This window comes from Haemaphysalis longicornis, unplaced genomic scaffold (assembly GCF_048455015.1).
Source record: "Haemaphysalis longicornis isolate Haplotype H1 unplaced genomic scaffold, Haemaphysalis longicornis Haplotype H1 scaffold_1, whole genome shotgun sequence".
NCBI lineage: Eukaryota > Metazoa > Arthropoda > Arachnida > Ixodida > Ixodidae > Haemaphysalis > Haemaphysalis longicornis.
The window spans coordinates 340,723,513-340,741,064 of NW_027526203.1; the positions used below are offsets into that span (position 1 = coordinate 340,723,513).

General features: G+C 45.3%; 1 protein-coding gene across 1 annotated transcript in view; it reads right to left on the bottom strand.

Annotated features, from left to right (window-relative positions):
• Positions 1–17,552, bottom strand: part of LOC144153020 (visual pigment-like receptor peropsin) — a 452,246-nt gene that overhangs the window by 115,384 nt on the left and 319,310 nt on the right. The window lies entirely within an intron of this gene.

Here is a 17,552-nt window from a genome sequence, read left to right on the forward strand (position 1 = left end):
AATCCCTCGCCTCCTTGAAAATAGAAGAGAAGTACACTTTTCTGGATTCAGCTTAAATCCATTCCTGTCTGCCCAGTCAGCGACTTTGTTGACCCCAAGCTGGACTTGCCTCTCGCAAACCGACAGATTACAGGATTTGAAGGAGATTTGAACATCATCTACATAGAGAGAGTAAGAAATGGTTGGTGGCAAGCCTTTCCCAAGAGAGTTCATTTTTATAATAAACAGCGTGCAGCTCAAAACACCCCCTTGAGGCACACCGTTTTCCATTGTCGTCACATCCTGTTGCGTGTAGGTCAGGCTTGAATAGAGTTTCTGAAGAGTTTTAAGAGCGAATGCTCTTTATAAGCGACCCCAAACCATCCACCGCCGGCGGCGGCGTCGGCGTCCGCAGTGCTCCTCTATATTTAAGAAAGAAACAGCATCCGGCGCCAGGTTTGGATCCGAGGACTTTGCGGGCCGCAGCCCGACGCTCTACCGAATAAGCCACGGACGCGACGCTGATATCGGTGTCAGAACGCGCCTTATATCTTTAACGCACTCAAACTACGTCGTCAGCGGCGTGCGTTGGCGACTCAGCGGCGTTATAGCGGCTTGATAACTGCGTGGTGTACACGTGATGCTACAAACCCGATGGAAGAGATGGAAGAGAAGGCGGCGAGGCGGTGGGCTGCGGGGGCCGAGCGCAAGCGCCGCAAGCGGGCCGACAACCGTGCATTCGCACTTTCACATTCTCCCCCTCGGGGAAATGCGGGGGAATTTTTTTATTAAACTTATCGCAATTAGTTTTCTATAAACTTTTTATTGAGCAGAGTCGTAACATCCTGTTGCGTGTGAATAAAGTTGGAATAGCATTTTTGATGAGTTTTAAATAAATTTACCTCAATTGGCTGTCTTGAAATTATTATTGAGCATGGTCGTAACATCCTGTTGCGTGTAAGTCAGGTTTCATACAGTTTGCGACAGGATTTTATAAAATTTATCTCAATTAGATTTCTATAAAATTCTTTTTGTGCCCAGTCATAACATCCTGCTGCATATGAGCTAAGTTTGAATAGAGTTTCTGATGAGCTTTTATTAAATTTAGCCCAATTGGTTTTCTATAAAATGCTTATTGAGTAGACTCGTAATATCCTGTTGCCTGTGAATTAGGCTTTCTGGAAAGTTTTAACAGCGGAGCTTTTTAAGGGCTTGGACTGTCCGGCGGCGATGTACGTCACCGCAGGCGCCCCTGCTCCCAAGTGACCCCAAGATGAAGTGACGGGACGTCCATCGCCCGATCTCAGTTCATGTTGCGGGGCACGCGGCGCAATAACACCCCCACATATATGCACCGATAAACTACCATACCTCCATGGGAGGGCTATAGAAACGCAATGCAGAGTGTACTGAAACTCAACATAATGAAATGAATAAGATGCTTATCGCGTGTTCGTAATAACAATTTTATTGCCTGTCTAATGAAAACAGTTTACAAATTACGAGTTCGATTGTCTCTATAGAAAGGCAATACAGAGTCTGCTAAAACTCAATAAATTGAAGGCAATAATATGCTTGTTGAATTTTGCAATAAAAAGTTCATTGAGTTTATTTGGGCCGCAGTGTTTGAGATGAGAGTTTTGGTTCACTCTTTAGAACCGCAATATGAAGTGTATAACGTCTTGAAGGACAAAATGTTGCAGGAGTTTGCGCAATGAAACGTTTGTTGAATTCCTAACGAGCACACTCTATAAGCGATGAGATTTAATTGACTTTTTATTGACTCTGCAGAAACACAATAGGGGGTCTATTGGAACTCGACGCCAATTTTCATGAGGGATATGCGCTGTGGTGTCTCCCGAGAGAAAGCAATCTGCAGACATACTAGACAGGATGTCAATTACGCACGAACATAGCCCAGCCGACAAGGCAGTAATGCACCTCCGCGGCAAACGCGGAGGATCTATAGAAGGCAACAGCAACCCGAGTGGGCTGAAAGCTGGGCTGGTAAATCACTTCGTGAAGCAGGGTGTGAGCAAGTAGCAGCTCGCTGTAGACAGTGCCATCATTGTGGGGTAATACAACATGGCCAGGAGCAGCGAAGCTGTAATCGAAAGGGTGAAAAGTTGTAAGCGTGTCGAGTTTATTAGGTCTCTTGGTAATACAATGCAGGCAGTTATGGCGGAGGCGGAGTGGTTACTGACCATGTAGAGCGAAAGTATAGCCCTTGTGGTGGAAATAGAGCTTGGCCAGAAGATATCGGAGGGGGTAAAGAATTTGGGGGCGAAGGCCGAATATTGCTTACCGCTAGTGGCGTGGAGAACTCCGGATAAACTACTATTTAGTTTCAGAGCCAGCACATGAAATGTTGGGGAAATTAGCGATAGATCAAAACGTAATCGACAGCTAAGGAAGCGACGACAAACGGCTTACCTTGCACTTTGAAGTGCAGCCCAGGTAAATTTAAAAAACATGCACAGCCGGAGGAATTAATTTGAACAATAAACAGCGTAAGACCGTCGCGGACATGGTGCAAGGTGAAATAAATAAGTTCACAGGCAAATAATTGGCTTTATAAAAACTTGGATTGAACGAGGCATTGAAACCAATGGAAAGGGATGAGGAAACTGATAAGCTGGAAGAATATGGAAATAAGGGAGACCATTGAACAGCGGGAAAAGACATGGAGAGATCACATTAAGGAGAGCAAGAATGGGACCAGAAAGAAATGAAACCGCTATAGAATAAACAGAAAATGCAGGAAAGCGTCAAGAAAAAAAAACGAGCAATGGATGACAGAAAAATATAATAATGACTCAACTGCACGCAGAAACTTTTGAGGGCATATAAAAGCATTAGGCTCGAAGAACAACACCCGGCAAAGTTTTTGTGTTCCTTGAGAAAAACGTTCACAAGAGAGCAAGGATTGGTGCAGAGTGATTAGTGACTAGTTTAGAGAAATAGATCGAGTGATATCTAACAGATGGCTATAGCGGCACAGAAGTCTTAAGAAAAACATGACTTAGATATCTTCCCCGAAAAACCCAGAAGAAAAGGTACCATCGGAAGAGCAGCTGGACTGGACGGAATACCAATGCAGCTCATAAAATTGCTTGGACCAGAAAGCATGTATTGATCAGGATTGATCAGGGCACCAGATACCGTTATAGAGGGTAAACAAATACTGGCGGATTGGGTTAACGGTAGGATTAGTCGAAAATATAAAGGCAAATGCAACAAAGATAGTCACCTGAACTAACTGCAATAAAACCAATGTTGTACATGTTCGTAATGCCGGCAATAAAATAACTTATTCAAGCATGGATGGAACAAAGTAAAATTTGTTGTGAACGGTAGAACAAACTTAGAGAAAGCATGCGCTTGGAGGATACTTTGTCAGTTCTAACACAGGCATTGAGATCTCTGTAGTTGACTATAGACTATTGGGTGAATCATTTTCGGGCGTTAATTAAGGGGCGTAAGATAATGTAAATAGGGATTTGCTAGGAGCGTTTCGAATATGGAGGGTTTAGATTACGGGTTACTACAGTTACGTAGGGCCATATTAGAAGATAATAAGGTGCACTTGACATGGGAAGGAAGGAATGCATGCAGCAGGTGAACACACCGATGGTTGCCCCAGGGATGCTATTTGAGCCCACTACCTTTCATGGTTTACATCAATCAATCAATCAATCCATCAATCAATCAATCAATCAATCAATCAATCAATCAATCAATCAATCAATCAATCAATCAATCAATCAATCAATCAATCAATCAATCAATCAATCAATCAATCAATCAATCAAAATAAGAACTCTTCTCTTTTATCCGTACTGGACGATTCCGCGCCTATTCCTGCAAAACTGCGAACTAGCGATGCACTCGCGAGATTACTCGCTTTTTATTTATTTCTGATCGACTGCTTCAACAATTTGTGGAGTGCTTTTCTCTGGCTACTACCCATCTTGAGCGTCTCAGAAAGAAGCGTTCAATTGTGCAACTTTGTATGAAGGAACGCATTACGCATTGAAACCTTGGTGTACCTGATATAGCCCACTGGACCTTGGCGGTTACAAATCGGGACTTGCCAGCTACGTTGTAGCATGGTTACAGAGGTGTGTCGTCGGATGCAGTCGAGGGCACAGGAAATACAGAAGGAGACGTGGGCATCGTGCCTGTCCGCCGCCGCTACCCAATTAAGAAACGAACGAGCTGGACCTCGACGGTGCCGGCACAGTGATTGCGCCCTGGACCCCGTGTTGCGCGAAGCAAATCCTGCAGCCCTGATAAGTAATCCCCTTCCTTCCACCCCTCTCCCTACCTTACGGCGCACGCCCTCCTGGAAGGATTTCCCCATTCATTCCTGCCGTCATTATTTATCTAATTACTCTCTTAGCTTTCATACACCTACGACACCAGTCTTCAATATTGGAGCATTACAATCACGCGTAAAAGTGGGAATCGTTCAACTAAGGTGAATGCGAGTGGAAACACTCGAGAGAGGAGATACTGCCTTGTTACGCACAGTAGCAGACGACGCGCTTCGAGCGCTAACGCCAGCAGCGCCACACACCGATTATGCTATAGTGTTTTGGAACGCGTTTTGAAAGTCGCGGGGCATTCTTTCGTTTTATGACGTCGGTTGGGAAGCCTTAAACTCCGACAAAACGCCGTTGCCTAGCAAGGCTCTTTGTTGGCACGTGCATAAACGAGGCGCCAAAAAGGTGGACGAAGGGGATTCCTCATTATACGCGGAATCCTCCGACAAGTGGCGCCGAGGACAAAAAACAGGACAAAGATTCATTTTCAAAGAAATTCGGCCACTGAGGTTTTTGCGTTTTTCACGGAGAAATCTTGACCCACATTGTCATGCAAATGGCGCGTTTGCAGAGAAATAAAAAGGAGCGGAAATTGTTTTGTTCCCCCAATTAAAGATCTAAAGAAGTTTCTGGACATTCTCCTTGTGAGTGGGTACACCCAATTCTAAGTCAAAGCTGGTATTTCTCGCTCGGCGAAGACTTAATCATTGCGTGCATGTTGAATTGCACGTCAAGGAACAAGGTTTAGATCGTAAAAAAAGGTCCCTTGATTTTGGAGCTAATGAGTTTATGAATGAAATTAAAGTCAAAATCTAGCATGAAGTTGAACAGCACAGGGGCGGGACGAAGTGTAGAGGCGACAAACACTTAGTCCCGTCCCTGAGCAGTTCAACTTCATGCAATGAACCAACTAGCCCAGTTACAAACCCTCCTTCAAAATCTTCCTTCAAACTACGGCTTTTGATGGGTTCGCTAAATTAGGAGCTCCAGCAGCATGGAATTTCCCCCTCATTCTGTCTCTTGCTAGATGGATCGTTTTATAGAGAGTTTCCGACATTACCCACAGAAATAAATCGTGCGATGAAGGCCTACAATGTTCGGTTGCAATAATCGGACATTGTAAAGCCCCCACGGCTTCATACATTCATACATTCTTAACCTGATTCATTTATATTGTGAAGAATTCCGTTTCCAATTTGACCTGTCCCCGGAGCTGAAAGCCTGTTAGCTTCCGCAATGGCTTCAGTAAGCTCTTCCGTGGTGATCGGCTGATTAAGGAGTTGTTTGCCTTGCCGTTGTAATATTTGTAGGCCGGCTAGTCCCTCTTTGGGAGGTAGACATTTGCTAGTTCGTCTAGCAGGTCCTCTACCTTTTAATAGTTAGCTGCCAGACGTATAGACACTTGTTTAGCTCGGTTTTAGAGTTGGCTGTTGTATAAAATACGAATTAAAGACCAGGTTTTTTGCGGGTGAAGATTGCCATTTAGTTAGTTGCATATACTGTACCAATTGTTTGTTGGGACTTGAGAGGTGTATGTTTGGATTTCCACATTTATGTTTGCTATGAGTTTTTTCAGCTTTCGGTTGAGTTTGTATCGTTTTTAACTTTTGGTTAATCCTCGCCTAGCTTCCAATAGGGGCAAAAGAAGGATTCCAACTCAGAGTAATTATCAGAAGCAGGGTGTCGAACCGGAATGTTTTCAGTTTCGGTCCGGGTTCGGGTTCAAGCCTTTCGGGTCCAGTTCCGGGTTGCGATATTACGTTTCGTCTACTTTCCAACAGGCGTGGCCTTCGGCGCCTCTGACGCCTCTGACGTCGAGGCCACGCAGCCGTTACATCCGCTGCACGCTTTTTAGTGGCAGTGGCCGCAACGAAGCTGTCCCAAATAAATTTGACGATTTACCTTTCAAACTTCTAAACTGTAAACGGGAACATATGCGCTTTTGAGATGACTATGTTAGGCGTCAAAAAATTTTTGAATCCACGCCCAGATACATTGCGAAGTCACGCTCTAGCCTAGCCGGTCCTCTGAGCGAAGAAAAAGGTCGTGCACCGGGTGTGATTCACAAGCTGTGCTACACTACAGTGAAATAGAATCTAGTTCACTGTAGCTACACTGTAGCTGCTGCGCCGTAAAGTTTTTCTGAGCTGTGCAACCACATAACCCCTCGCTAAGTTGGGTGGGCGGTGGTGACTGGGATGAAAGTGCACCGTGTGCTTCGTAAGTCGTTGTATTGTGAGGTGCTGAGAAACCGCGCGAGATTCCCAGCCCAACTTTCCGAACCTGCGATCGTCCATTTCATCGTCAGGGGATCTTCTGCGTGACTTGATGTGTTCGTTTCTTTTTTGCTTTTTACTTACGTATTACGGTGGGCTCGACGCCTGAGCGAACATGTTTCGTATGCCCAAACGCATCGCATTGTAGCATCGCAGCTTATCTTTAGGTTTTTGTACCGACCAAGGCGGAGTGGCACTGTGTTCGTGTATCCGCTCTGCAAGCATCAAACAAGGCTTATGATCTCAGGCTAATCAAGCCTACAAGGTTCCCACTGGCTGAATACGTTCAATAATGCCTTTAAAAATGGCTTAGGATGATTAATAGCGTGTAGTAGTTCCTAAATCAAAAGATAATGCCGACGTTAGCACCGCTCTTTTTCGTATTGTAACAAACAAACTTGTTTAATTCAAATATATTGCAGTTTTCTAGCTTTGAGTATGCTTTTGTTTCACTTTTAAATTGCATGAAGTTTCCATTAACAATGTATTAGTACCTTTTTTGTGAAACTGCGGCTTGCGTTAACATGCATGCTATGAAGCTTTCGGCTAAGGTGGCATGCATGCCTGTGATGGGAGCCGCTGCCTTGTTCTAGTTTGTGTTGCTTCAGGCTTGTGATTTGACTGCTTGGTAAGCTGTCTGCTTTCTGTCCGTGAATTGGAATGTTGTGTGCCAGCTGGGCGAAGCAACTGTTGGTGGGTGAGCATCTATTATCTTAACGACAGTTCTGGAAAGCCAAATATCGTTCTGTGCTTCGTAACACCTGAAAAAGTGGGGCGCAGCATTGTTATCTTCTGTGAACGCTTTTTTTTGTGCGATATAGGTGTGGGCTGGTGCCATGTGAGACGTTGACTTTTCTAGATGACGAGCAGCTGTATTGCTTTCGTTGTCGATGTGCTTGGAGCTGTACCCAAAAGGTCGACATGTCGACATTGGACCTGTATTGTCTAATATTAATTGTTGCTTCGTCTATCTAGGCTAACCCACTAAGTTTTTCTGTATTTGTCTCATGAGGTAGCAAACACATCCCAGTGGAGCGATTTAAATCCAGCACTGTAAATCCGGCTTCACTAAGCAAAAACGCATTGCTAGACAGACATCTAATAAGGGGAAGTATAAGCAGTGTGACAAGAAAATGTAGGGTTCCAGGGCCTTTTTGAAATACCGAATTAGTGCATTACGTCACGTTTTTTATTCTTATCGAGTCTGAAGGTACAAGTCTATCATAATTACGTATGTTAATTTGTCTGATTATGTGTTTACTTAGCATCTATTAGGTATTGCTCTTTTTCTTCATTAAGAGCAGACTTTACGGGTGTACTTGCCAAAGAATGCTGACACATTAATACGGTTACACTTCTTGTCATTGAATTTTTAGTGAAAAGAACTACTGAAATGGCCCCTTAAATGTTGCTTGTCCGATGCCATTTTCACAAGTTTCACAACAGTTCTTACAGTGTCCGCGATGTGCCCTTAGCCGACAGCGAAATACTTGTGGAGGCATGCACAAACATTTTGATGCATGTCTAATAATGGGGTACCACTGCGTAGTTACATGTTCCCTGAACCTGTCTAGACTGAAGCTATCTACTACAAAGTATTGCTTTGGTGCATGAGGGTGTCTATTTTGTGAGGCAACCAGTTTTGCAAAAAGAACTTTATTTTATGTTAGCTGAAAGTGATTAGCTTTGTGCCTGATAGCCCTTAGACTGCAGTTCTCTGAATACTTAACATCTATCCATTTGTACATTGTTGGCCGGTGTTTGTCTTGTGTTACTCTCCAATGGTACATTTTAGGCACCTGTGTGCTATGTGTCACTCATTGATTTGTTTAGCTGGACTTGTCCTGACACCAATGATTTCCAATATTTTAAGACATTCAGTTTCTATTTTTAATGTTTGTTTGCACTGCCTCTGATGTTTAAGATGGAAAACGTGGCGATTAAACACAGATTTCCTGCTCACATTATTCTCAACATATTGTACATAGCTTGTTCTTAGCTTATGAACCTATGATTCCAAGCTATTGTCTTTAAAGCTACCTCAAAACATTAGATTTTAAAACTAATGTTATACCGGGTTGTCAGACCAAGTTATGAATGTATGTGGTACTGAGGGCTCTTTCAGGCATGCCTGTTGTTGCATTTTAAGTTGTCGGATACATAGAGACAACCCAGCTGAGGAGAAGGGCAGACCAAGGGGACAGCCTTGGTCATCTGAACAAGGAAGACGATGATCATTAAGAGCCATGGACATTCTTAGCTATTGTTACGAATCGGCCAGCGCCGCCGTACTGTCCCGCATCACTCCTCGGCTGTGCGGAGAAGCCCCTGCGTGCTCCTTCGAAAACAGGCGCAACCATGTCAGTAACAAGTTGCGACAAGCCGCGTCAGACGCTTCGCTATCAGCGCATTTCAAAACTTCGGCGGTTGGCGGCGAGGCTCGTCTCCACGCTCTTCAAGGACACAGAGGCCCCGTCGATCACAACGGAGTCCTCCTCTCTCCCCTCTCTCGGACTCAACGTGCGCGGAGGCTACCGACGACTAACGAACACTGGAAAGAGTGTTGTGTGTGTCTGTGACGTTCTTGGCGTGTTCCCGCTTGTTGCGTTTGACCGTTATCGCTTTTGGGTATAAATAGAGCTGCCCAAGCGCTGTAATCCATTTCCTGTTAGAGCAGCGAATCGATGTTGTCGCTCTGCTCGAGTCCTGTTTTGTAACCTCGCCCGTCGGGGCATTGTTCTTTGGCTTCGGCTCACCTCTCGCTATGAAGTAAACAGTTACGTTAGCCTACGGCTTCTGGACTTCTTCACGGCTGCAACAGCGGCTGGCCGCTCGCATCATACACGCTACCACTCTTATGTCGGAGGCCACGGAGATCGGATCGGGTGCCCCCGCCCGGTCGCAACACTATCTAATGTAAACACAGCAATCTTTCTTATTAGTGGCCTTTTTCAATCATAATATGGTGCATGTAAAGCCGGGAAGGAAGACGTCGGAGCTACTAAGCCGGCGGATCGTGTCCAATCGGTAATAGCGACGTTGGTGACCATAAGATGGAGGAGGCATTGTTATAATCCGGAAAGAAGAAAGCCCTAGCTGAAAGTAAAGAACAGCTCGTCAGCAACAAAAAACAAGGCTTCTGAATGAAGTGAAGACGGTGTTGGATACTCCTGATGTGGAAACTTCAGCCCAACAGCAATGATTTCAGCAAGTTGAATACCGAGGTGGAAAATGTTTACCTGACGACGAGTTCGACACAATTATGAGGTACGATGGCGCCGCCAAAGGCATACTGGGTCAGCTAAAGGCTAATAAGAGATCGCTACGGAATGCTCAATGCCTGCAGGAATCGACAGCCCCAGCTCCTTCTGTGGTGGATTTTCAGAGTGATGAGCATCATATCCATAGAAGCTCCATGAAGCTGCCAACGCTGCAGCTCCAAACATTTAATGGTGAGTTGTGCCAGTGGCTCGGCTTTTGTACACAGTTTAAGGCAGCCCTTCACGAAAATTCCAGCCTGAACAGTGGGCAGAAGTTTCATTACGTTTGGTCGCTGCTGGATGGGTCAGCTGCTGCATCCATTGCCAGGCTGCAAGCGACGTTATCCAGACTCCGTGAAAATTCTTTTGCGATGCTTTGGTGAAACGCCGGATTCTACAGGAACATCTGGCGCAGCTTCGATCGCTCCCTTCAGTGGTGTCATCGAATAATGTCGGCGGGCTCCAGCGACTGCTGGACCACGTGCAGTGTCACGTGCGCGGACTGGCAGCTCTGAAGGTTCCTTCACACACGTGCTCTACGATTATAACAAGCGTGCTTCTGAGAGCATGCCATCAGACATCGTAGTTGCTTACCACCGACAGATACCACACGGTATCCGTTGGTGTTGCTTGGTAGTTGCTTTAGGCAAAGTCCTTCGTCGGCGGAACTGCTGTGTCCCCGGAATCCCTGGATGGTGAGCTTGAAGCACTTTTGTCTCAACTTGTGATCGAAGCAGTGTGCAGAGAACAGAGTGGGATTGACAGCAGAAGGGAACAAACTCGCCCGAAATCACAAGATGGCAAGGAAGGCTTGCGCACGCCTCCAACTGCAGCTGTGCTGAGTTCCAGCGTCTCGGGAGAGTACAAGTGTCCATTCTGCGACTCAGGCCAACACTCTGCGGAGCTATGCGATGGAAATATCAGTCATTTGGATATATTAAAGAAGGTGGCAGCTGACAGACACTTTCGTTGCACTATGAAAGGGTATTTTTCCGAAGAGTGTCGCCGCAATGTCAAGTGCGAACACTGCAACGGGCCACATGCAGCATCAGTTTGCGATCCTACCTGGCAGGGCAGAGAAACTGATAGAACAGATAACAAAGGAAGTTGGATGCCAATAGCCTGTGCTACACCAGTAGGCCTATTCTGGACACGCAAATACTGCTACAAACTTGTAGGTTCTGGTTTAAGGTAACAGCAGTGTGCATACGTCCGTGGCATCATGGATAAGGGGAGTCAGCACTTTCATCTGCGAAGATGTCTCTCGTACCCTTTGTCTGCGAGAGATTCCGAAGAAAATCTTTCATCCTCACACGTTCAGGTAGGATGAGTCATCAAAAAGAGAATGCCGCCTTGTGCAAGTGTTTGTACGTGGTCAGTACAATGACGCATTGTTTTCTCTGGAAGCAATGGAAGTTCCTTTCATTTGCGAGGAAATCGTGAAAGTACCCATGGAGGGTGACTTTGTTTTATCTATAAAAGACAGCGGTCAGCCCATTGCGGACAAGCTTCTTCAGCCAGGCATGGCTGCTGTACCGCGGATTGGCCTGCTTATTGTAGGTGACCACCTCTGGAAGGTCATAGCAGGAGAGGTACCTCATCACTCCGGAAACAACAACATGGTCAAACTCAACTCTATTCTCTGTTGGATGTTTCAGGGGCGTGTTTCCGTACTAAGTTCATCGGATGTCGCATCGAATGTCAGCGTGTTGAGAGCGAGCCAACATTGGAGCCGTGAACCATCTCTGCGAATAAATGTCCAGTCTGCCGCAAGAAATGACACGAAAAGACGGCCGAAAGAGTGCCATTCGATTTCTATACGGCACAGGTCAGATGAAGGCGTATCTGCTTCCCACAAGCACAAGAAAGGACAGATAAGTATGAATCGTGGTTCGTCGCCAGAACGATTTTATTCTCGCGCTACTGAAGCCAAAGTTAATGTGGAACAAAGTGATGCATCTTACAAGAGGAGGAAAAGCAACCAAACGAGTAGGAAAGGAACTACATCACTAAGTGAGTCAGAATACCCGCTTCCGAGAGCAAGATGCCATGACAGTGAGACTGACCGCTGTTCAAGCAAGGACAAGCGACCGAAAGAAGATCAAGTGAGGCGCCGATCTTTTTCTGTACCTAAAGTGGCAGTCCCAAAGACACAACCACTTTTTCCACAAGACGACCAAGATAGCAAGTATTGGCAGTACACCAGGGCCAAGATTTTGGATTCTGAGCCTGTGGATTCAATTGTCTCACGGATAGACGCTCATAGGGCCTTCAGGTTCTCATTCTGATATTCAAAGGTGACTTGTAAACTTTATTTATCCGGGGGAGGGGATGTTGCATTTTAAGTCTTTGGTTACACAGAAATAGCCCAGATGAACAGGAGGACAGACAAAGGGGAAGCCACAGTCATCTGAAGGAAGAAGACGAGGATTATCGGAAGCCATGTACATTTGTAGTTATCTAATGTAAATACAATTATTCTTTCTTATTGTGGACTTAGACTTGTTTCTTCATCACTGGCACATCATTCCACTGGCTCAAACGAGGGGCGTGTTTTCAGGCTGCTGGCACCTTTCCTGCCTTACCATAATCGTCTCAGTATAACCATGTTCGCATTTTAGATAAAAGGGGCGATGATAACATACACCTTTCTCTAACTGAAAAATTGCCTCGCCACAATAAGTGACCAAATAAGTTAGACATTGAAGCAAACGAAAAAAGGGTGGTGACTCCACAGCTGTCCGACACCTCACTAACGATGCTATAAAACAAATATGAATTCGAGGAAAATGCTATGAGCGGCTTTACCAGCTGTGATAAATGCTGTAGCATGTTCCAAGTGGGTCTCCAAGCGGTGCGGTGGCTCTTAAAGTTGAAAAAACAGCACAAACTTCTTCGGTCACTGTTTTATCACCAGCCAGTGAAAATTCATGTGAGCTAAAGCTTTACTTTTATCACCAAAAGCAAGCACTGGGAAATAGTTGAAATGAAAATGTATAAAGCACGAACAAAGGTTATCACACACGGAAACTTCCTGCAAAATGTTTCGGCTACGCCAAACTTCCAGCGTGTTCACGACGCCATTTAGTCGTACTGACTGTCAGGCTGCTCCACCAAGTGTTGCCATGCCATTATCGCACAGTAAGCAGGTAACTTGACAGCCACAGCAGCAATGTTTCCCATTGAACAAAATTTTTATTGAAATCAAGTGTGTGAAGGAAGATCGCCTGGTCGGGGTGCTTGTTAACAAATAAAAGGCAATGACACCACCCACAAACGTACTATGCTTAAAAGATTAACATTTTGGCTCCCACACGGTAGCCAGGTGGCGACAGAGATCAGGAGGAAGTGCTCTGCTTGAAACAGGATAAACTGTTTGAGCATTGCCATGCACTGGTAACCAAACATAAACAAAAGTACTTCCACGGCATAGTTCGCGGCAATGCTTACGTATGCTGATGTACTGTCAAATACCGAAAACCACCAAGAAATTTTGCAAAACTTACAAATTTTGCATTGCACGATGCCAGCAGTGACATAATTGAGAGAATATAAAAACAATCACTATGTCGACTCTGTCGGGCAGATGAAAGAAGAAAAAGGAAGAGCTAAAAACAGCTAACATGTGTCTTTGAGTGAGTCACATAGAAGTCCAGATGGCCTAAAAAATGAGCTTATTTACTCCTAAATATCCTCAGCGACGCTGCCGTTCTGCACGAGTCGACTGCGAGTATGGCAAAAAAAGCAGGAAACTGACATTTTAAGCAAATACTAGGTCGCAGTGGGTGGCTAAGGCGTTGTGCAACTGATCCCAGGGATGTGGGTTCGATTCCTGGCCGCGGCGGCCGCTTTTATGATGGAGGCAAAAAGCGAAAATGCCCGTGTGTTCGAGATTTCAGGGTACGTTAAAAATCCCCAGGTGGTCAAAATTAATCCAGAGCCTTCCACTGCAGTGCGCCTCATTGACTGTGTAGCATTGGCTCGTTAAACCCCATAATCAGGTCACAGTGGGTCTGTCGTAATGCAGCAACAGTGTTACTTTTGAATAAAGTTAAATAGATTACATAAAGCGCACTGTTCTTTGGTTACATCGGACGAAAATTTTTTTACTTGACCTTTCATTGAACGTAGCTTCCGTTTCCATTTACTTATTTATATATATGTTGACAACACTGCTAGCCCTTGAAGGCTGCAGCAGGGGTAAAAGGTGAACAATACACAATGTCGACATAAACAACAAATATAGCTGTCCTTAAAAGTTTTCAGAGGATTTTCATCTTCTGAACACCTCAGGAGACAGAGAATTTCAATCCACCATTGTACATGAAACAAATTCTTAATAATACGCTGTGCATATGACTGAAGAAGAAATAGATTCAATTTCGGGTTCTGTCAGATGGGAGTAATTCTTTACTGTGGATTACACCGGACATCCCTTTTCGTATTGGGTTACATCAGACACGCCCGGCTAAATTTTTTGCATAGCACGTCTTTTAAAGTCAGCTTCTTCTGCAAGAAACCAGCCGTACAAAACAGCCAGACACACTAAAGGGCATGTATATTTATGAGTAACTTTAGCAATAATACACTGTTTATCAATATGGCATGGGTCTACATATTTAATCGAGTTTGTAAATACCTGGAAATTAATAGCTGTCATTCAGGAATATTCTGGTTTGCCTTGACAGGATGCATTGCCAATGATCAAAAACCAAGGCTAGCATTCTAATTATGTGACACGCAGTTCTTAGCTAGGCTGAATGACAGCTTTTTTACTTCTACTTTTTTGGTAGTTTAATAGTTAATTTCAGTGCCTGTCAACATCCTCAAGGCCTGCAGGACAGCACCACTTCTTGTACATGAGCTTGGCTTAAAGCATTTGAAAGAAGTGGTTTATTCAAATTTTGTAATAAAAAAGGAAGTCAAAGAGGTAACAAAAAAAAACAACACTCCCACTCCCACAGACATGCTATCGCACTAAAAGCATAATGGGAATAATGTACAAATACTGAAAGATGACACGCAGGAACATCTGAATGTATGCGTTCAATAGTGTCAGTGAGGCATGTGGAAGAATATTTAGGTAAGCAGTGTGCATAGTAGCGCTAAAAATTATGGCATACAACCAATGCAGGCTGCCAGTGATGAGATATGGGGCAGAAATGGCGGCTTACTTTAAGAACCAGAAAGAAAACTAATGTTGGCTCAATACGCCATGAAATGAAGAACGTTGGGACTAACGCTTAGGGTCAGGAAAATAGCTGCTTTGGATTGGGAAACAAACTCGCGTGTAGGATAGTATAGTTAGTTACCTTAGAAAAAGTATACTTGGGCTGTCCACGTAATAAGACGAAATGGCAAGCAGTATTACCAAGGTAGCTTGGTGGAGAGACGAAGTAAAAAAATCTGGGGGCAAAGAATGGACTCGGGTGGCTCAGGACAGGAGCTGTTCGAGGCAAATGGGAGAGGCCTTCCCCCTGCAGGGGACTTAAATAGGCTATTGGTGATTGATGCTGAGTAGGTGTGCACTTGTGTGTTTTCCCAGATGGGATGTAGTACTAGAAAAGCAGCGTCAAGAACTGGCCCCACTCACAAATACAGAACAAAAGATGACGTAAAAATATCGAGTCATGCGCAACCTTCCCGTCGCAAAGCAAAGGTTGATTTGTAGCTGCAAAAAAATTGCAACCAATTCGTTTAAACAGTGAAAATGAACCTACACTACACTCTTTCAATGACATTACTTTTAGAGATACTCCTAACTTGACACTACAGACTAAATGCAAAATTGGCTTGGTTGTGCCTATTAAAGGCTGGCTTTTAGTTTTTAGTTCCTACTGTTACACCTAAATTTTCTTATTAATTCTGAAAAGTTTGCTTGTCAAGTGGGAAATGTATGATCTTGCCTAGAGCTTTTCATTTTCATTTTTTCAAACAAAGCAACATCACTGATAAAAAATTTACCGCAAGGCGGAATTTTGCCCGTCGACTTTCTTTTGAGGGACATTAAAGGCTAAATATTTTACTTATACTGCTGGAACTGAATTTTTAATTCTGCTTTGTCACCGATGATGCTTTGTTTGCAGGGAGTAGTAGGAGGAAAAAGCGTTTATTGCTCCCATGGAGTATTAACAATTCCTTTCCCCTTCTCCTGGCAGCGGAGTGGCTTGACCCCCCAGAGGATCCCCCAAAACAACTCAAACTCGCTCTCCGCAAGCGCACGAAAAGCGCCGGCCGGTACCCACCCTCAGTCCGAGAATTGACCACCTCCTCATTACGACTGACAGAAGAGGAGCACAGGGAGGCCCTCCTCCAACACATTGAGGCAGTTCTTGGGGGCGACTGGTAACAGCAGCTCCTACCCCCAGCAACGCAGAAGCCTTTATAGAAGGGCAAATGAAGATGTTTTTCTCTCTCTCTCTCTCTCCTTCGCCTGTTCTCGCAAGACTTCATATTGAGACTCTATGCCTATCACGCGGTCTTTTTTAGTCGAGGTACTCGGCATGCTGACAGAGCGTTCGTTATGCGGGGGTTTTATGAGCTCACCGTGTTATCCGCATTTCCGAGGTATCTCCACTGACATCTCAGGAGATGGCAAAGCTACAGGCGGGCTTTGCGTTTACTCCGACGTCGGCTGGTCTTCGTGCAGTGGGGGGGAGGCTCCTCCTCAGCTTCGCCCTCATCCATAAGGGCTTCCGTGTCCTCCTCTTCACTCTTGCCTCCAGTGACCATCGCGTAGGTATCCCGGCAATCGAGAGCCTCATGTCCGAACATCCGGCATTCGGGGCACCACGGTATACGGCAGTTCTTTCTGATATACACATTCCTCTTGCACCTCAGGCACAAAGGCGACCTTCCGGGTACTACCATAAGGGCATTGCCCCCCTGGATACGCAGCTGATGCGGCAATGTTTCGGTCGTGTACCCATTTTTCAAGGTTATGGTTACTGACCTTTTCGACGTTTGAGCTCCTTGGACTTGCTTGTTGGCCACATCTCTCTTGTGATGCGGTCAACGTTTCCGAAAGGCTTGAGGGCCTTCCGCACGACGTCGTCGCTAAGCTGGTACGGCAGCCAGTGGTTCTTGATGCGAATTTCGCCATTGTTGGGGTCGAGCACGAGACATTTCTTGCCTTTGCTACGAAGTTCTTTCGCAGCAACTAGGCGGTGCTTGGCTGCCGCGGAGTGCGTCGACACAGCCCACACATGGTACATTTGATAGGCGTCAATCGACGTCACATATTGGATCCCTCCTAGTCGTTCCATCTCGTCTTCAAAGTCGTTGATGCGGTATGGCCGCCCGGACATATCACAGTGCAAAAACACAGTGTTAATGGCAGCATTTCCAGTTGGCAGAGGAGGCAGTAAAATACGGTATTCGTCCGAAGAAACAAACCGCGGCCGGCGGCCGCCGTTAACGAGCTATCGGAGCTCATCCTCAGTTGGGCACCTCCACAGCTTGGCAGCCGGAAGTGGGATGGTACTGAGCTATGCTCCCAGGCCACGATGGGAAGTACTAAAACACCCTCTTGAAAGTCATATTACTGGGAAAAGAAAGCAAAAAAGCACCTCTAAGGGGGCACCCGGGTTTCAACAGGAGACCTCTCGACCTGCAGTCGAATGCTCTACCACTGAGCTATGCCCCCGAGCCACGATGAGGAGCAATAAATCTTTTTTTCCTACAAGTCATATTAGTGGAAAAAGAAAGCAAAA